This window comes from Sodiomyces alcalophilus, assembly GCF_042370955.1.
Source record: "Sodiomyces alcalophilus JCM 7366 unplaced genomic scaffold ACRALscaffold_1, whole genome shotgun sequence".
NCBI classification, from domain to species: domain Eukaryota; kingdom Fungi; phylum Ascomycota; class Sordariomycetes; order Glomerellales; family Plectosphaerellaceae; genus Sodiomyces; species Sodiomyces alcalophilus.
The window spans coordinates 10,321,166-10,343,151 of NW_027263532.1; the positions used below are offsets into that span (position 1 = coordinate 10,321,166).

The 21,986-nt window shown below is 38.6% G+C and overlaps 1 non-coding gene across 1 annotated transcript; it reads right to left on the bottom strand.

Annotated features, from left to right (window-relative positions):
• Window positions 1–4,360: 4,360 nt before the first annotated feature.
• ACRALDRAFT_t42 lies at window positions 4,361–4,435 on the bottom strand. Its single transcript has one exon. It is a non-coding gene; the product is annotated as a tRNA-OTHER (tRNA).
• Window positions 4,436–21,986: the final 17,551 nt, after the last annotated feature.

The window sequence follows — 21,986 nt, forward strand, 5'->3', positions numbered from 1 at the left end:
TTAACGAAAAGAAGAAAAACAGAATAACGGAGGTAACGGTAAAGTTAGTATTATTAATAAGCGAGTTACACAGTTAGGGAAGGTACGTATATCGGTTCCTTATATAAAAGGAATAATCCTACGACCCGTCTACGAATAATAATAATATCCTTATATAACACGTTAATTAACCTTATAACTATAAAAAAAGCCCGCCTTATATACCCTTTAACGAATAAAAGGGTTATTTAGGGTAGAGGAGCTGCTAAAGGTTATTATTTAATCGATAAGGAGACGTTATTTAATTAAATAATAACGCTTCACTAATATACCGAAAATTAACGGCTTACCGAGGGGAGGAGGGGGGTAATATTACGGGTTAACCCTATAGAGATAATCCGGTAAAGCACCGGATCTTCCGACTAATCACATCGCGCGTTTAGTGGGTCGCCGCGATATTATATTTAGGTCATAAGCGCCTATAGAGATTTCTCCTTTTCCTCCTTTTCTCCTTAGCTTTAGATGATTCAATTATTCGGCCTCACTTTATAAATAACTTATAACCAGCCGCTCACACTGAGTATAATTTACCGCCTTATAATAATATCAAAGAATTAAAATACTAGGTTTTAATACTTAGTATTCTTAGTTCTTTATAAGGGGATATAACTAGGTTTTTTACCTTCGGGCTTTCCTAGATATCAAAGGTTTTTCTGAATTTTCCTTTGCATAATATACTATAACAATAATAAGGGTTTTTGAATTTTCCCTTAAATTAAAAAGAAGAGGTTTTTCAAATCTTTCCTCTCTGTATTCTAGTCTTAGATAGACTAGGATTACTACGCTATAATATAACCATAACTATAATCAAACTAAGCTACACTTATTATATAAGAGTCAGCTTACGGGGGGGTGTTAATATTATACTTGTAATAAGTAATAATCATAATAATCATAAGTATAATATCTAAGTCAAAATAAACAGTATATAGTTATAGCTATATAACTAGACGTCTATTTAATAACCAGCTTAACCTATACTATAATACTATACGTATTATACGTGTATATATACTTGGCTTATAATATATATTATATAAATACACTAGATATCGTAAATACGATATGTTAGTTATTACTTAAGCTAATAACGTGGCGTGATAACCGTCGCGTAGGCCATTAATGTAACAGTCGCCACCCAATCTTCCAGGGTCTTTTGCCAGCCCCGGATCCAGGAAGAAATCCCAGAAGTCAGTTCTTTACACATAATTACACGTTCATAAAACAAGCAGTAATCCTACGGATCTACGAATTCAACAGCTATTTGCTTGATTTCCCTCTCTTCCGGGCGTACAGCCTACTACTCGTAGCCTAATTTATCAATAGTTTCCCTTAATTATTATCACTCTTCTATATAAAATGCCTATAGATTAGTAGTACCTGCTGGTTTTCTTAATGATTCGATTATTAGACTAAGGACAAAGATATTATTAAGGGTAAGGATTATGCGAGTAGGGTAATCGGATATTCCGATTAGGGTCCTATATTAGTAGCCAGTAATACCCGCCCGCTCGCTCCGTCTATACAGTCTAATCCCGGTTTAACTACTTAAAGTGTACTTACGGAGCCTAAAGAAAATAATAATATTATAATAATAAGCGGAGTAGGGTATAACCAGATACCATAAGAGGAGGGCTTTTTCTATATAAAATACAGGGGTTTAGATGTGTTGATATTATATATATAATAAGTAATAATCATAATAATAATAGGTTCAATATCAAAGTAAAAATAAACAGTATATAGTTATAGCTATATAACTAGAGGTCTACTTTATGACCAGCGTAACCTATACTATTATCCTATATATATTACATGTGTATATATCCTTAGCTTTCAATATATATTATATAAATACACTAGGTATCGAAAATACGATATCTTAGTTTTTACTTAAGCTAATAACGTAACGTGATAACCGTTATAGAGGGGCAGACCCGTGTTCCGGTCCAGGGCGTTGGATATCACGTGACTACTCGGTCCCAGAGATCTGGTCTTATATGTGGCTATTCTTCGGAATAGACCCACTATATCTACCTTACCGGGAAAATAGGGTTTAAAGGTATAGTTACAGAATAGCTATTAATAGCTCCTGGATACTAGTGGACGGTTGCGTTATTGTGTAACTTGGCAACCACTTGTATAATTGTCTGCCGTTGTACAGCGTTACGGCAAAAAATACCTTTTTAGATGTCACTCCGTAGTAGGTAATATGGCTTACCCTTAAGTATAGGGATTAGATGACTGCTTATTAATTATTAGATTCGTAGTGGTGTAGCATGTGTGCCCGTAGCCTATATCCTTAAAGTCGTCTATTCGATTCTTATAACTGTTATAATAATCCTTTTGATTATTGTGATTTTTTGAGCGAATTCTGTAGATTGTACATTGTAGACTGTAGATCGGATAAGCCTCCGTAATAGGAGGCTAATATTTCTTTTTCTATTCTTTTTTTTCTAGTTACAACGGCAGAAAACTCCACAACGGCCAGCAACTATTGTTCTGATAGTTACTGTAAATTTTTTAGTAACTGTTGCTGGTCCGTATAACTGTATATAACTGTATCTTCCCCCTATATATTCCCGGTAAGGTAGCTAGCTTTTTCGTCCGATCTTTCATGATCGTCACCTATCACCCATTATAATCACAATTTACATTATCCTTCCTATTTCGGATATCTAGACGATCCAGAAGAGCCGACCGTAGGCCCGCCTGCCTATCTAGCTATTCGTTCCCCTGATTAGACTACTGCCGACCGTTCTAGAGGCCCGGCGACCGTCTCCTCGGGACCCTAGCTCTAGATACAAACCCGTGACGAGCCTGACCCTTCCTTTCGGCTAGCCTATTGGTTGGTTGTTTGTTTTGGCCCTAGCGGAGCCGTTCTGCATAGTGACGGCTTCGCCTTTCTTTACCGTCGCGTAGGCTATTAATATAATAGTCGCCACCTAATCGTTTAGGGTCTTTTACAAGCCCAGGATCCAGGAAGAAATCCCAGAAGTTAGTTCTTTACACACACAGCTTTATACGCGTAATAACCAGTAATCCTACGATTTAACGAATTAATTAATTCTTTACTTGATTTTCCTCTCTTCCGCTAGAACAGCCTACTATTTATACCCTATTTATTAAAAGGTTATAAGCCCGGCTTAGTAAAGAAGGAAATTTATTCTTTTCTACCCTTTTATACTATTCTAAAAAATACTAAAAAGGCTCCTGCCTACCTACCTTTTTAGGCTATCCCTTTATCCTCCTGGTGGCAGATCCTTATCTCCGACCATATAAAATTCCTTTATGTCCCGAAAACAGCTAATCGAATTAAGCCGTTTATACTAATTCCACGGTTCAAAGGTCTCTATTCTTCCTAATACGGTTACTAAGAGCCGTGCTAAGCTCTTTATCCTTAACCAGAAATAATTATATAATCGGAAAAAGACTCCTTATTACGATCGGATATATTATTCTATTATTTCCGAACGGGCTTTCTAATAAAGAAGAAAAATAACAAATACATAGATTAAATAAAGTAGCTGTTTTAAAGCTCTTATAACTACACCACGAATAGTAGCTATAATAATTAAGCCACTTAACCTGGCCGCGCTGCCTATAACAATCGGATATTATAACGTGGTATAGAAGCCTTTAGTTAAAAAGTCCGACTATAAAAATCCTATTATTCGTTATATACGAGTATAGCTTTTCTTTATGCCGCGAAATCTATAAATAGCTTTGCCGTTTAGACCTACTATAAGACCCACTTTTCGAAGGTAGGCTAATTAAATCTATACCTTTAGCTTGGTATTCTTTATTTCTATCCTTTATCGATAATATAATAAAGAAAAAGGGAGGCGACTATATACGATTAACGGCGCGCGCGTAATTTATCCTTATTTTATTTATACGCCCCGTGTACGCTAGGGCTAGTCCCTATAGGCCCACTACAGGCTAGGTAGTATATACGCTTCCTAGGTTAATAAGCTCCTAAGCTTCTCCTACTCTCTTTATATAGCTATAGTTAGCGCCACTATAGGCTATATACCTATATAACCGCTTATATAATAGCATAAGAGGCTACCTCCGTATTATAGAAGTAACGCCGCGTATTTTACTTACGCGCTTAGTGATAGCGCGGTATCGTCTTCGTATTTCTAACGGTAGGGCGACTAACTCCCCCGTAGCATCTATTATCGACTAGCAAAGCCGGGCGGAAGGTGGGTCTAACAGGCCCCCTATTCAACCCTTATCTACGTGCCAAGGCAGATAAGGGCCCCTAAGAACAGGTTCCGAGTAGCGTAAAAAAGACAAGGGGTTCCTTTTTTACGTGCGCCTCTAGCCGGATTGGAACCGACCTAGTCACCTCGACTATATACAAGGTGCACCACCACTGTACTATAGAGGCGACTATTTACCTTAAATCAAAGGATATATCTTTTCCTAATAAGGTAGTCTTTACCTAGATTCTTAATACTCTCGATAAGCGGTACGATTTAATAGTAGGGTAAATAGCTTAAGCTCTTCGTTACGATATATCTAGTTGTATACTAGATAAAGTAATAGCGGAATTAATAGACGCTTTAGAAAATATCTATTACTCGTCGAATACCCTCCTTATATAAGGTTTAAAATTATAGAAAAATAATAAGGAACCCTCGAAAAAGGCTAAGGGTTTAGTCTATAAGAACTATAAGAAACTAGCTATACGCCGACTAACTATTATTTTCTTTATCCTAAAAGAATACCTAAGAACTAAGTAATAAAGGATAATTCAGAATTAAGAAAAAATACCTAGAATAGGGTAAATAAAGCCTAGTTCTCTTAAATGGAAAAGAAAGGGGGAAAGACGAGTCTCTGTCGAAAAGAGAAGCGTATAATGCACCTCGTATTAAAGGTAAAAGAATAGTATGCCCTAGATAGGTTTTTAGAAAAGGAGAATAACGACAAATCTACTATAGTTAATATGATATTAGAATACTAGAATTAACCACAGAATTAACCATAGATTTAGCTATAGGGAAAAGGAAAAGAAAAATAAAAAGAATAACAGAGGACAATAAAGATAAAGGGGTCGGTGTTATTTTTAAAGATATCCTCCCTCCTCCTTTTCCTCTTCTAAACCGTCCGAATTCTTTTATATAGGATCTAATAGATATAGATCGGGTATTCATTATCTCTTTTAAGGATAATAATAAAAATAATACTAACCTTAATATAGATTAGTTAATGGAAAAGCTTTATAAAATATAACTAGAAAACAGTATTAGATTAGATATATTTTTCTATATAGATAGCGGGGCTATAGTGTATATTATTATATATAAAACTCTCTTTTTTATTTATGAACTGAAACAAAGAACTATTCGTTAGGGTTTGGTAAAAGAAATAAAGATATAAGGTGAAGGAGACTATATAACAGACTTCAGGCATAGTAAAAAGCTTCTGCTTCTAAAAGAGTGCCTTTATACACCGGAAATAAGCACGAATATTATTAGTCTCTCTTATCTTAATAGTAAAGCTCGCGGTCTTACTAGAAACAAAAGCTCTTATGATGTAATAATAAGGAGCCCCTCTTTCTTTATATAACGGCTCTGCTTTATAATAGGCTATGCTACGCTATAGTACGGGCATTATCGTATAGAGAGGTTAAGTCTAAGGAAATAAATACAATAAATACTAGAAAAAACATAAAGAAACTGTTATAAAAAGATATTTTACCTAAAAAACAGTCTTAAGACTTAAGTAGAATAAAGAGGTCTTAAAGGTTTAAAGAATAGGTTTTAAAGAAGTTAAATAAATAAATAAATATAATAAAGGAGTTATAGGTAATAGCAGTAATAAAGACTAGGGATTCAAGACCACCGCCGTATAACACGAGTAAAAATAATAAAACTAATTAAAGAAGGAACCTAACTCCCTCCTCTACGCTATAATAGCACCGAGTAGAAGCCGTAGCGAGGGCGCGGGGGTAGATACGATAAAAGGGGTAGTAGCGACCGGCCTATTACCTGAAACTTCTTTAAATCGCCCCCGCTGGTAACGACCACTACTCGACTCCTACTACCCGAATCAGGGTAATCCCGTATATAACCGAACTAAGACCGGTATAGGGGCTCCGTGGGCCCCTAGAACAAAAATCTAATAAGTCAAGGAATTAATTCAAAGTCTACTAGCTAATAGGAATATAATTAACTAGGTTATAGAGCTAGTAGAGGAGCTTATTAAGCTACGCTGCCTTAATAGCCAGAGTGCTATAGTAATACCGATTATATACCTTTATACTATTATATAAAGCGTAATTAAGGAGGAACTCCGAAAAGGAATAAAGCCAACCTAGGCCGTAATAGCTATAGCGCCGCCTGCTATAATACCCCCCCGTGACCTTGCCCCCCCTAAAATAATCCTAGCTAGATACTATAAAGAACTAATTACTAAACACAGAGACTAGCTAGACTAGATACTCTAAGCCTAGTCGCTAAAGGAGATTATCTGAGTAGTAAACGTAACCGCCGGCTATAATAACGCCGTAGCGGTATAAAGACTACCTAGCGGAGATATTTATCTAACCTTTACCGAAAAGGCCTAATAATAGTCTACCTTCGCTAACCACTAAGTCGAATAGGCCTTCGGCGCCGGGGCTAAAATAGCTACCTAAACCTATCTAGCCCTAGTAAAAGCTATTCCTTCCTTAATCCTAAGCCCCCTCTCGAAAATACACTCCTATAAACCCTGCTCGCTACTAATCCCGATATAAAAATACACTAAGCGAGGACCCAGCTCCTTAGGTATAGCACCAGTAAGGTGGCGATACTACTTATTAAGGCCACTTTACTAGAAGGTATAAAGAACCTTATACGAAATATCTCCTCTTTAAAGGAGGCAGCTACCTATATAAGCCCTATAACCTAGATATAAGCCTCCTATAATACTTTAACTACTTATAGTTCGGGTATAGAGCCGCCTAGTGCTTAGAGGCAGAGAAACGGGGCCGTTACTATACTAAACCCGAGTCTACTTACTAAACGGTTTTATAAACTACCTAGCGCCGGCCCCGAAGGCCGCCCGGAGGTGCGCCGCTTATAATAGGAACCAAGAAGTATTCGATAACGCCTACTAAGTTAGGAAATAGGAAGCGGCAAGAGCTTAGGAAGTATATAAGTACCGGGTAAAAGTGTTCGATATTATAAGATAGACCGAAGCAGCGTACCCGCGTTCCCTATAGGACTAACCCGACTCCGACACGAGATACCTAGGGGGCCGTATGAGCTGAATCGACCCCGAACCCCTCCCCCTCTAACTAATAAAACTCCGTGTCCTAACCTAGAATATAGGAGCTAAATAGGCCTAAGCCGAGCTTCCGCTATAGGCCTATACCGAGTATAATATAATAGCTATCTAAGAGCCAAGGCTAAACCCCTTTATAAAAGGACTAAAAACCCTAAGCAGGGCCCGTATCTGCTAATCTAAGGAGGCGGCAGAGCCCTGCTTTATATATATAAATAATACCCCCCTAGTATATAGATATAGCGGGCCTATCAGGACTCCTATACGGTTACCTTCGGCGTAAGAGACTAGGCCGTCACGATCTAGTTAATCTACTCCGAGAATTACTAATCCGCCTTTATCCTATACTATACCCCCCTAACTATAAACCTTACCGCCCGCCCCCACCCCCCCCGGGGGCGCTATATTCTCCTCGGGGACTTTAATCTCTATTATCCCCTCTAGGCTAGCTACCCTAGATTCCACCCTAGGTCTAGCACCCTCCTAGAGGTAACCTCCCGTTAAAACCTTAACCTTATTACCCCCTCCCCCCCGGCGGAATAACCACCTAGTATAGGCCAGGTGGATATCTAAGTACTATCGACCTTATCTAGGCGTCCTAGGGGCTCCGCTACGGTTATAACGGTATAAATAGCGAGGCTATCGGATTAGACCACTTCTCCTAAGGCGCGACTATCTACCTTAGCGTGGATCGCCTAACTAATATAGCCCTACCCCGGCCCCCTAAGCGTCTATATTAGGTCTAGAAGGAATTCGCGCCTTCCCTCGCCTACTAGGTAACCCCTAGACTCCTAATATAACCAGGTTCCCTAATAGCACCCTATAATATTAATAAAGCCCTCGACTAGCTAACTAAGGGCCCTACTAACGTTACCGACTAGGCCGCCCCGCGGCGCTAAACCAGCACCCCTGGTCGCCTACCCTGCCCGTAATAGACCGATAAGTGTTATAGGTTTATATAAGGAGTAAAGAGAGTCGTCAAGACTATAATAAGGACAGGTCACGAGGCTAACCTTAGGGGGGAATAATTATAAGATTATTCGTTAAGCCCTTCTAACTCAGGACTTAACGGGAAACACCTTACTTAAGGGCTAGTGACTATCCTCCCTAGGACTAGTATATAATAACCTAAGGCTCTAAGATAATAGGTCTTAGGCTAGCTTAATAGTCCTAAAACATAACTCGGTCCTAAATATCTCCTAGGGTTAACCTTAGGGCCGGTTCCGGGTTCCTAACGTATTCCTTACCGCCTCTAAGTCCCCCTCGAATAGAATACCCCTGATATCACGCCCCTCCTTCTAAGGCTCCTATCTATAGGAGCCGGTGACCGTTACTAGTCCGGACCCGTCCGTTAATCTATCCCGACCTAGGGACGGATAGGCCGGCCTAAACCCTACTTATCGGGGCCACTAACTCCCTCCTCGTCTATCCGAGCTAAACTAAACGTCCCCGTTAACCTGGCTTAACCTTCCTTTAATTAATCCCGTCGTCCTTATATAGTATAACCGTAATCCTTATAAACCGGGAGACCTCGTTATCTTTAGATAAAGCATAACTCTCCTAGGTCCCTTTATTTATCACTACTATTACGACTATACCCTAATAAAGCCCCGAGCGCTCTGGCTAGGGCCCCTCCGATAAAGGGCTTTAGTCTAGATAAACTATAATTCTAAAGGCAGGTATTATATCGGTAAATAATAGCACTTATAGGTAGTAAACCGTAGTCCTTATTGCTTTAGTAATCCTCTAGGGCTCCTTTTATCCACTCTTCTTATACTACCACTATTATTAAAGCGGCCTAAGATATATATATAAAGGGCCTATCCTAAATAAAGCCCGTCACGATATAGTCCTAAATAATAAAGAACTTACCCCGTTTCCTTTATCGCCCTCTCGCGGCTTATCTAGCTTAAGGCCGGGTAATAATAAGGCGTGATATCTATTATAAATATTAATAATAATAAAGCCCCTTTATAGACGCGTGTTCTATAATAGCACCCTAGACGCGCCCTTTATTAACTAAATAACCGTATTATAGAAACCCGTAATAAGTAGTCGTATCTAAGTAAAAGGGGAAGGAGTAATATAAGTAGGGCCTATATTAGGTTATACGCCTATTCTAATATAGGACTTTTCCGTTTACCTAACTTATCTTATTATTTTTCCTTTTCCTTACCTATTCTTATTTACCTATCTATAATAATAATAACGCTATTACTATTAATAGTAAGTTATCCGCCCCCGTCTATATTAAGGGTATTAACTTATCCTATTAACTCCTTATTAGGGTACGTATTATCTTTATATAGTTCCGTGTATTATATATAGGAACGCGGGCGGCTTAGGGTCCGGCTAATATCGTGGCAGATTATTATTATTATTACTACCACTATTACTATTACTACTATATAAGTATTATACCCCCTTCGCGTAGACTATAGGCTAACTTATAGTATTAGAGTAGACCATTATTATATAATAGCGCCCCCTGCTTTAGCTAATAAGTATAAAAAGTCCGGTATAGCCGGTAAATCTAAGAAGTCCGGTAAGGCCGGTATAAAGTCTACTAAGGTAGTACCTAAGGTTATCGATAAGGGGATAACTAAGACTACTAGGAAAAAGGCATGGCGGGCCGCTAAGAAGGCTTAGGCTAAGGCTAAGGCCGCGGCTATAGCGGCTACTCTTAAGTAGTAGTAGTAGTAGTAGTAGTAGTAGTAGTCTAACTCTTTATCGGACTCGTTATCGGATTCGTCTTCGGATTTATTATCTTCTTCCTCCTTAGAGGATAAAGCTATCGAGTAGCTAGGTACGGCGGCTGCTCTAGCTAAGTAAGCTACGCCGGTTAGGACCGTTAAGAAGCCGGCTATTATAGTTACTCTGGTTACTAAGTCGACCGGCCCTCTCCTTTTAAGGCGTAATAACTCGCTATAGGGTATTCTTAAGCCCCTTAGTAACCTAGAGGGCGTCCTTAACTATACTAGTCAGGACGTCGTTATAAGCGGTGGTGCCGATAAAGCCACCCTCTTTAACGATAAGGAAGCTGACTCTAATAGGTTATTATTATCGGAGTTCGCTTTATCTATAAACGGGTCTAGCGATAGACCCTTAGACTTTAGCGACGGCGACGGCGTTAAGATACCGGTGCGTCCCGTTATCTTAGTCAGGTCGGGCCTAGAGCTTCGTGCTCCTTATAGGCGGTATACCCGCGCACTGGGTTTCCTAGTACTACGTGGCGATAACGCTACCGGTCCTATTACTATACGGCCTTACCGCGGTAGTAAGGTGTCCGATAAATACTATTACTGCTATAATAATAATAGCCGCGATTACGAGTTAGTACGTTTATATAGCTATAGTCCCCTTTACTTTAACCGCTCCCGAGGTTACTAACTAGATATATAGCTTTTATTATAGGCGGAGAGGGCAGCTAAGAAGCTATAAAAGATATTAGTGGCGGCCGTATAGGGCGGCGGTGGTCTAGACGATTAGGCGTCTATAAGTTAGCCCGATATCTTTATAAAAAGCACTACTAATATATATAAGCGCCGGGCCTTCCGGGTCTAAATTAAGTTATACTAGGCCCTTAAGGCTATAAAGAAATACGCCCGCGATAATAAGGGGTTCGACCCCTTAAAGCGTTATCGCTAGGAGGAGGAGGAGGAGGCGGAGAAGAAGCGCCGCGATGCTTTTATTAACACGGAGCGCTACCTAGCCACTATTACCCGCTATCTAGGCTAGTTAGTTAAATAAAATTCGAAGTTAGCCGGTTTTCGTGAAAAAACCGGTTATAAAAAATAAATAAAGACTATTTACGGTTATTATTAGGCTCGGACTAGGGGGAGTTAGGGGTAGGGGGGGGGGGGTGTTAGCGTTTGGTTTTTTTTAATTTTTCTTTTTTCTATTTTCTTTTTTTTCTATTTTTTCTTCCCCGGCCTAAATAAAAAAAGACCCTACAGGGCACTAACGATACTATTAATTAGCTTCCCTTTTCCGATTATAATACTCCTCGATAAGCGTATCGGGGAGGTATCTTCGTGGTTCCTAAGTATTATATTTATGCTTATACCCGGCCTACTTAATAAGGTATTCGCGCCTATTCCCGTTATAGCGATAAGCCAGGACTTCCTTTACCTTATATTTATCCGACTCTTATAGTTCGACCTTAATATCCACGGGTATAGGCGACCTACCGTCCCGAGACTTCTATAGTTTAAGGAGCGCGATCAGGAAAACGTTATAAATCTTTATTAACTCCGGGAGCTATAGCTTATAGGCGAGCCTATACTAACCTATTACGGAGGTGATTTTATAGGGGCCGAGGAACTTATTTAATAGTTTCTTATTAGGGCGACGTTACTTAATATTCTTCGAAGATAGTAGCACGTAGTCGCTAATCTTAAAGCGCTAGGCTGCCTAGCCGGTGTTATAGTATTATTTATAGGTGGTTTAGGCTTTCCTAATAAGGACCTCTATAGCCTTACGATTCGATATAAGGTGCTTTACCCTTTACTCGGCTATAGCGGCATAAACCTCGCCCGACTTACGTATCTATATATTATATAGTCCGTGTAGGTTAAAACCTATTAGCGTAATAGAAGGGGTTTACCGGATAGCTAAATACTATACGGTGTTATAGGTAAACTAGGCTAGGGGTAGCTAGTTAACCTAGTCGTCCTGTTATAAGGCACCGAATACCCGTAGAAAGTGCTTTAAGTTCTGGTTCTATCGTTCCGTCTAGCTATCCGTCTAGGGGTAGAACGCGGTTAATAACCGCCGCTTAACGCTTAGGAGGCTATATAGGGTAGTCTAGAACTTACTAATAAACAGAGACCCTTAATCCGAAACGATACTATTAGGTAGGCCGTGGATACTAAAAACGTGCACCTATAGAATACTAATAAGACCCTTAGCTATTAAAAAGCTGCTATAGGGGATATAGATCGTATACTTAGTGTATCGACACACCACGACCAGGATAGAATCCCTTTTCTTTCCTTATAAGGTTATAGGGGGGAGGCCTATCACAAAGTCTATCGAGATCTCTTAGAACAGCCGTTCGGGTATAGGCAGAGGTGCTAGGTACCTAAAGGGCTTATACTAGCGCGGCTTAGTCCTTTAATAGATACTATACGTAGGCACGAACTTCTTAACGTCTCGCGAGAGGTATTCCTAGTAATAGGACTCGGAAATCCTCTTAATTATCCGACCTAACCTATAATAGCCCGTAGTAGGCGCGTTATAAAATACCTAGAGGACCTTATCGCGTAAGCCTAACTAGTTCGGTATAAAGAGACGGTCCCTAAAGTAGACTATACCCTAACCGTTATAGGACTATAGGTCCGCTAAGTTATCTTTCGATACTAAGGAGATATAAAAGGGATCGTCCTTCTAGGCAAAGATAATCTTATCCTTTAGGCTAGATAGACCCGAGGGCTTAGGTATACCTCGGGCCTTTATAAGGCTAATAACAAACTTCTTAGTAAATCCCTTAACGGGTTTCTGCCGCTCCGCTTTAAGATCTACCTAATCTATAATAAGCTACGGCTTCCGTAAGAGCCTATCTACGGGGTTCTAAATACCTAGGCGGTAACGGATTTTAAAATCAAAGCTTAATAGCTCCTTTAGCTAACGGGCATATTAAGGTTTAATTTAAGGCTTATTTAGTAGATACCGGTGGTTTAAGTGGTTAGTTAGCACCTTTACTAGGGTCTAACTATACGCTAAATAATGGCGCTATTACCGGAACGCTTCGATAATCGCTATTAACTTAGTATCTAGCGTCGGATAGTTTAGTTCGGGTCCCCTTAGCTTCCTAGATAGGAACGCCACGGGTCGTTATATTCGGTCCTTATACTAGCTAATTATAGCGCCTAGTACGAAGTTAGACGCGTCGGGTTCTACACGAATAGGCAGGGCTAGGTTAAAATACTATAGTATAGGTACCGATTAGAATAACGATTATAACTTCTTAAAAGCGGCCCTTTTTATATCCCCTAACTAGAACGTACCTAGTCTACCCCCTAACCTTAATAGGTCCGTAAAAGGGGTAGCGACCTTAGAGTAGCCTTTAATAAAATATCGGTAAAAACCGGTAAAACCCAGGAAGACCTGAATCTTCTTAACGGAAGTGGGTTCCTCCTAATCCTTAATAGCCTCGACCCTCTTTAGGTCTATAAAGACCCTATTAGGGCTATATATAAAGCCTAAGAACTCGACCTTTTACGTCTCGAATATATACTTCTAAGGGTTTACGAATAGGGACTATTCCCTTAGGCGTATAAGGATCTCCTTAACGTGCACGCGGTAGGTACTAAGGTCCTTACTATAGATTAGGATATTATCTAGATATATAACGTAGATAGTATCGATAAGACCCTTTAAGGCTTTATTAATATAACGCTAGAAGGTAGTAGGGGTATTATATAGACTAAAGGGTATTACTAAGTACTTAAAGTGTCCGTACTTAGTTCTAAAAGCCGTCTTCTACTTATCCCCTTCTCGAATTCTTAAGCGATAGTAGGCGTCCTTAAGATCTAACTTAGTATAAACCGTGGAGGATATAAGGCGGTCAAGGATCTTATATATTAGGGGGAGCGGGGTACGGTCTTTACGGGTAACCTTATTAAGACCTCGATAGTCTATATATAGGCGTAGCTATCCACCCTTCTTTAGTATAAATAGAATCGGGGCGCCTATAAAGCTTATTAATAGTCGAATCCACCCTTTAGCTATAGCCTCCTTAATATATTCTTATAGGATAGCCAGTTCTTACTCGGCTAGGGGGTAGATAGGGCCGAATAAGGGTAACTTACCTTCCTTTATCTTAATAGCGTGATCCTAACGCTAATAGGCGGGTAAACGGCCGGCCTCTATAATATCGAAAATATCTAAGAACTCTTAATAATACTCGGGGATAATATTCCCTAACTCGTCCTTATCTAGCGACTCTTAATATAGCCCAGGATTAAGATATTTTAGGATCCCTTTATCTAGTCGGGTCGGGTTAGGGGGTATAGGGGGTATAGGTTATAATAGGTCTAATTAGATAATAGGGATTAAAGGACTATTAGGTAACATATCCTTTTTTTCCTTAGTAGCGTTCTACTTTATACTAATAACTTAGCCGATACGGGGGGCACCGGACTTTATAAGGCGGATAATAAGCTATATATACTCCTTCGCCTTCTTTAACTCTCTTTGACCCGGGACGCCTCGAAGGTCCTCTTACTAGAGTCGATATATCTATTCGCCGGACCGGAAAAAGGTAATAGGGTTATATTCTACTAACTAGGGTATACTAAGGATAACTTAGGACCTATCGGGGTTTATATCTAACACCTCGAACTTAATTAGATATATCCGGGTCCGGTCCTAACTATCTATAACCTTAATATATATCTTAAAGGTCCCGATAAACTATACGTCGACCCTAGGGATAACCTATCTAAGTCGCTTTAATAGTCCTAGGGGACCGTGGGCGGGAGGCAGGGCCTTTTAGTCGATTAGGTTAACCTTAGCACCTTTATTAAGCTTAGCGCTCCGGCGGCTCTATCCGCCGCTTAGCTATATCTCTAACTTTGCCTTAATCACGCCCTTACTAGCAAAGAACGGCTAAGACGGCGGCCTTTCCTAGGCCTAAGCCTATCTAATAACGGGGTGCCTAATATTAACCGGCAGGTTATTCGGGTTCTAATTAGCGGAGTATCCTAATAACTAACCTAACTTAGGGGGTTCTTTCGGGTATTTATTCCAGTAATACCCCTTTTTATTATAGCTAAAATATATAACGCCGGGGTAGTGGCGCCTCTTAGGAGGCCCGGGGGCTTCTATATCGTCTACTTTAATTAATTCCATAAAACCTTAGGGAGGTATAAAGGGCTAAATAGTTATAGTACGGGCCCTATTAGGGGCCCTATTTCGCCTACGCTTCTCGCCGCGGGGCTACCTTAGGCGATTATTCCGGGGCGTCTTTTCTTTATTCTTATATAAAAGAGTAATCTCTGCTTATCAGGCTATAACACCTAACGCCTTATTATTAGTAGGGATACCGGCGGCTATAATTTAGTCACATAGCGGCTTATTAAGCTTTATTAAGATTAACTATATACGCTACTAATCAGGGAAGGGTAGGGACACCTTATTAAATAACGAGTCTAGCTTATCGATAAACCTAGCGTAGGTCTAATTAGGTTTCTATATAATCTAGTCCGAGAATAGCTTCTTAGTTATAGATATTTTACGGGTTTTATTATTAACTAACTACTCGGTTAGGAAGGTCTTAAGGTCCTCCTAGGTAGCACCTTTAGTCTTCCTATAAACACGCTTATAATAGGCATACTATTAGGACTTTATAATCTTCGGTAGCAGGGTAAAGGTAAAATAGATCTTCTTTACCTTAGACGGCTCGACCTTATCGAGTATAAAGCGCTCCTTGATTTCTTCGATAAACGTCTAGAACTAGTTATAGGACTGCCCGTCCTATTCGGGGAGCTTTTATAGGACCTTATACTAGCTTTTACGGGAGTCCCCTTAAGGGGTATATTCGGAGGTATCGGGGTCCTTCCCCTATTAAAGGGTAAGGAGACGCTTCTCCTTTTTTTCGCGCGCTTAGCGGTCCTCGTAGTGCTTAACTAGGAAGTTAAGTTCCGCCGATAATAAAATGCCGGGGGGGCGGCCCTCAAGGTCTTTAATATTAAATTAGGGTCCTATACGGATAACTTAAGGGGTCCCTTAGTCGAGTAGTGGTCCTACTATAGGATTATAAGCGCCCGGGTTAGCTTATCCGCGAATCTCGAATTCAGGGTTACTATCTTTATCCTCTAACTCGGGCATAAGGGATTACTCGCGATTAACGCCTAATAGCCCGGCTTCGGCTCCTTTAGTAGCGGGGAAAGTATCCCGGGTATAAACGGGGGCGGTACGCTTAGGGGGTATCTTAGGTACTAGTTAGGGGTAGTGGTAGGATTTAAAAAAATAACTAGTCTTTCGAACTCTTAACGGTCGTTATACCCGTAAACGGTTAAAACGAATAAAATATTATAGGTTTATATAAGGAGTAAAAAGAGTCGTTAAGACTATAATAAGGATAGGTTATAAGGCTAACCTTAGGGGGGAATAATTATAAGATTATTCGTTAAGCCCTTCTAACTTAGGACTTAACGGGAAACACCCTATTTAAGGGCCAGTGACTATCCTCCCTAGGACCAGTATATAATAACCTAAGGCTCTAAGACGATAGGTCTTAGGCCAGCTTAATAGTCCTAAAACATAACTCGGTCCTAAATATCTCCTAGGGTTAACCTTAGGGCCGGTTCCGGGTTCCTAACGCATTCCTTACCGCCTCTAAGTCCCCCTCGAATAGAATGCCCCTAATAATAAGCTAATGACCCTAACTTAGGAAGCCTATAAGATATATAGATAATATATAGCGAGAAGAGTATAGATAAGCCGAGCTCCGCCGTGATAAAGCTATAGCGGTAGTGAAAAGGCAGCACTGGCGCTATCTCCTTTACTTAACCTAAGTAAATAACGGACTTCTCTAACGGCTCTAAAGGTAGGCCTAAACTAAAGGATACTAACTACCCGGGCCCCCTATAATACCGCTACTATACCAGGACTAAGGCGGCCTGGCGACCTTTTACTATAAGAAAGCAGATATCCTATATACTAAATTCTCCCCCCCCTCCCGGAGATTCGGACCCCTGACCTCTAGGGCGGGAGTACCCCTCTAGATAGGATATAGACCGAAGCGTTACCGCCACGGATATCTAGTACCGCCTCCGCCAGACTAAACTATAGGCCGCTCCTAGCCTAGACGGTTTCCTAGTAGGTTTCCTGAAGGCCTATAGCCCAGCCCTATTCTATATCCTAGCTATAATTCTCTGAGCCTATCTATCCTTAAGCTACTTCCCGCGATACTACTATACCACCACCGTTATAATTATCTAGAAGGAGGGCCGCTTATAGAGTGTCTATTAGATAGCTAGAGGCTAAAGGCTGATATCCCTCCTTAACATAATTAGTAAGCTACTTAAAGGAATTATAGCGGACCGCTTCGCGGCTATAGCGGAAGAATATCGGCTCCTCCCGGAGGGCTAAACAGAAAGTAGACCAGGGCGTAGTATAGAGATAGCTATATAGCGCGCGATAGAAGCTGTTAAAGCTACCTAGGCCCTAGGCGGCGCCCCCGCGATACTCTAGCTAGATATACGCGGGGCCTTCGATACTATCCCCTATACCAGGCTCCTTAAGTCCCTTAAACGTAAGAGGTTCCTAGACTAGGCCGTCTAGCTAATAAGCAGTTTCCTCTAAGACCGAATAATCTATATCTTTTTTAATAGCTAGCCGGTATCCCTATAGCCCCTCCGCGCCGGTATCCCCTAGGAATCCCTGGTCTTACTAATCCTCTTTATTTTATATATCTCTACCTTATATAAGGAACTTAAGCAGGTCGCGAAAACTACTATTATTGGCTTTACTAACAATACGAATATTATCGCCTTTAGCCGTATAAAGGCCTAGACACGGTACCGACTTATCTCCGCCTAAAAGATATAGAAGGCATAGTCCCTAGCGAGCGGCCTCTAATTCGAACCTTTAAAATACATATTTATTCCCTTTATAAGATCTTATTCCCCCCCCTTAACGCCTATCCACCTCGGCTCTATACCGGTCCCACCCTTAATGGAGACTAGGTTCCTCGGGGTATAGCTAAACCGGAAACTAATATTCTTACGGTATATAAAAAAGATCTATAGTAAACTAGCGATATAAAACTATACCCTTACCTAACTCGCCGTAATAGCCTAGTACTATAGCTTCGCTAATACGTAGTGCCTTTATATCTCCGTGATTCCCCTAGCCATTTATTAATATCTGCTATTAATAACTATTATATAGTTATAGGCAGAAGAATAAGAAGCATAAAGATATATATATCTTTAGACTAACCTATATATATTAATAATATTAATAAAGCATTTATAGCTTGACTATTAATATATAAGGTTAGTAATATAGAATACAAGAAGAGAAGATAGGATTCTATTATATAATGCAACGCGGTCTAGTACGTAATGGTAAACTATTGCGTAAAGTAGAAAGCTTATATTAAGTCTACAGTATAATGCACAAAGCTTATATTGAGTTTACTGCGTAATACAGTATCCTTCTCTTCTTTATTCCTTTTCTATATATATCTGCTTCTTCCCTCTCTCTTCCTCTCTTTCTTCTTTTCTAAGCTAGTTACTATATTCTTAATATATACGGAAGTTCTATACGATAACTATTATATCCTACTAGATTATCTCGAATTATTAACAGGTTATAAGCCCAGGAAGCTCTCCTTTCTTCCGCTCCTCTTGACGATAATCCTGTCTCGAAGCTCCTTTCGAAGACGATTCTTTTCCCGGAAAGCTTTCTGCCTTTTTAGCTAAGTTACTTTTCTAGCTACTCTTCCAGCTACTCTTCCAGCTACTCTTCCAGCTACTCTTCCAGCTACTCTTCCAGCTACTCCTCTAGCTACTCTTCTAGAGCTACTCGACGAATCTAAGGTTAAAGGAAGAAACGAAGATATTTTCCCCTTTCCTAGAACTTCCTAGGACCCGGCCCCTCTTTTCAGGACTTTCCGGAACTCGCTGGCTTTCCTAGAACTTCCTAGGACTCGGGCTTTCCTTTTAGGACTGCCTGGAACTCCCTGGAAGTCCTAGAACTTCCTAGGACTTAGCCTCTCTTTTTAGGACTCCCTAAGGCTCGCCGACTCCTCCCACGACTAGTTCACCCTTCCTAGATCTTCCTAGGACCCGTTAGGACTTTATTTCTTTTCGTAGAATTTTTTAGGAATTTTCCTAGATTTTCTAGGATTTCTTCTAGAATTCCCCTTATTTTCCTGAATTCCCGGCCTTCCGGGATTCTCCCTGCTTTTAGGGAATTCCCCTTTTCCCGGGGATATTCACTATCTTCGAGATTTCCCTCCTTTTCGTGTAAAAAGCTTATTTTCGTACTAGAAAACTTAAATCCGTTCGGATTTACTACCGCGGTTCGGCCCCTTTTTCTAACTAATAATACCTCTTTCCGAGCGATAAAGGTTCTGCCTGTTTTCCTGCCTCTTAGCACCTTTTCCTAACCGATAAAAGTTATCCTTTTTCTTTATTTTTAGCCGCGAATAAACGATACGAATAATCGATTTGAATAACCGATATAAAATAAGGAAAAAGAGATAAAGTAAAAATAAGACCAGGGATTAAACAGGTAAAAAAGAGCTATAAGTATACCGTTATAATACTTACGTTATAGCTTTCTACATGGTTTTATAAAGTGGCTTATAGAAATAGTTTAAATACTTAGCTATAGTTAAGTAGAAGTCTTTACTATATTATCTATAATAATTAACTGCTTTATAAACCGTTTTTAGTTCCGGATCCACTATCTATTGCTCTATTTATAGAGTATATAAAAGGTTCTCTTTTTCCTAAATATATTAGGAAATAATAAGGAATAATGAAGATATAAAAGGGATTGTTTATCTCGAAACTTCGTGGTTATTAAGATTATTTAAAACATTTCTCTTTATTAAAGAAAGCTTTTAAGAGAAATTATAACTTTATTATTTCCTTTATTATAAAAGTATAAGAAAAGTAAGAAGAGGCTTTATACTATACTAGATTATTATCTACGTTTATAGTAAAAGTCTTAAAGTTATAAATATAACTAAACCTCTAATAGATATTAAGTATAGGCTATACTCTATTACTATAAAAGGGTAATATAAAGGTTAAGACTTTTATATTCCTTTATAGAACCTAGTAGCTAAGAATTATTCCTAACTGGATATCTTTCTATATAAAGATAAAGGAAATAATCGTATAATTATACAAGCTCCTTATTATATTATTCTAAGAGTACTCTTAATAAGTGTATAACTTTATATATCGATATTAATCAATAAGTGGAACTCAGTCCGGTTATTACTATACTTCTTAATAAAGAGAAGTAATTAATAGTTATCACCTTACTTCCTAATAAAGGAAGTAGTTATAATATATCCGGAAAATTCCTAAAAAGAAAAGATATAAAAAAGTAAAAGGATATAATAATAACTATTTTAAAGCAAGATACCTCTGCTTTATAATATATCCTAAATAATACCCTGATACCTTTTAGGTTAAGGGGGGTTAAGTCATAGATAGTTTGAAAGAAAAGTCCTTTAAAAGAGCATTAAGGCCCTAAGCCTCGCTCCTATCTTTTTTTATAAAGAAAAGAGGTAATAAAGACTTTATATCTTTAAGCCTTACTCTTATTATCTTAATAAAAGAAAGGGGTAATAAAGACTTTATATTTACCTCTTACTTAAAAAGGATAAATAAGATTCTATATCTTTATCTGATAAGGAATTTAATATCTAAAGGAGATAGAAAGATTATAAATCTTATCTCTATAAATTCAGAATATAATATAACTTTAACGGCTTAATAACTATAATACTTAGATAATCCTAGTAATATTACTAATGATTCTAATATTAGGATATTTATCCTATTTACTATACCTACCTAAAAAGCTATGGATATTACGGAGGAAATAGAAGAGGTAAAACCCTCTACTATTTATAATATACTGATTATAAAATCGGTTAATAAATTAAATAAAACAAAGTATTATCTTTATGGCCTTATAATATCAAACAGAGTTACTAGTATAATAGTAAAGTTACTTTACTTCTATCTAAAAAGGCATTATTTATATCTATTATATCCTATTAATAGCAGAAGCGAGTACTAGGCTTATAGTATTGAAATATCTATACAGAGTATATAGCCTTAAGGAACTAAGAATATAGTCCTTTTAAAGGACTAGTTAGATATATTCCTTTTTATGGCTAAGAAGTCTTCCTACCCTTTATAAGGAATAAAAGACTTAATAATAATATTGTTATTATATAACTCTTTAGATATATACTATATTTATACCTAAAACGGTTTATTAAATCTCATAACTATCTACGTTAAAAGTCGAAGATTTCTATATCTTAAAAGGAATAAAGCAAAGAACATATTAAAGATCTAGGACTTATATATCCAATAATAGACCGGGTAGAAAATAATAATATAGAAGCAAAGAAAAGCTTTTATTTAAAGGACTTTATATTCTTAAAGCATAAAAGGTTAGGTTATTTAACCTAAGGCCTTAGCAGTTTGCTTAAAATACTCTACTTTGCTAGAGGATTAATTATATCCAAAGAAGGAGTTCAAAATATTAGAACTATATCGCTTAAAAGCAATTAGGGACAGCGAAGTACTCTCTTCACTAAGACGTCTTATTATAGACGTTCTACTTATAAAAGTCCTTTATACACATAAACTATATAGCTTGAGTTATAAGTTATGGTTAGTATAGTCACAACAGTTAAGACCTGGCTTTCTATACAGGTTTAAAGCCTTTAGAATAAAAGCTATTAAGCTTATCCTCTTAATTGAATTATAGGGCTATAAAGTGCCTTATGAATTAAAAAGCCTAATATTTCAAAGAAAAGGATTTTACTAGTCTATAATGTATAGCAATATATAGACCTTAATCTTAGAAAATCAGAACTACGGTTCTTACGTGGCCTATAAACAGGGTTATATACCTATACAGAGTTCGGTTTTTATAGGGAATTATAACGAACTTAAAGG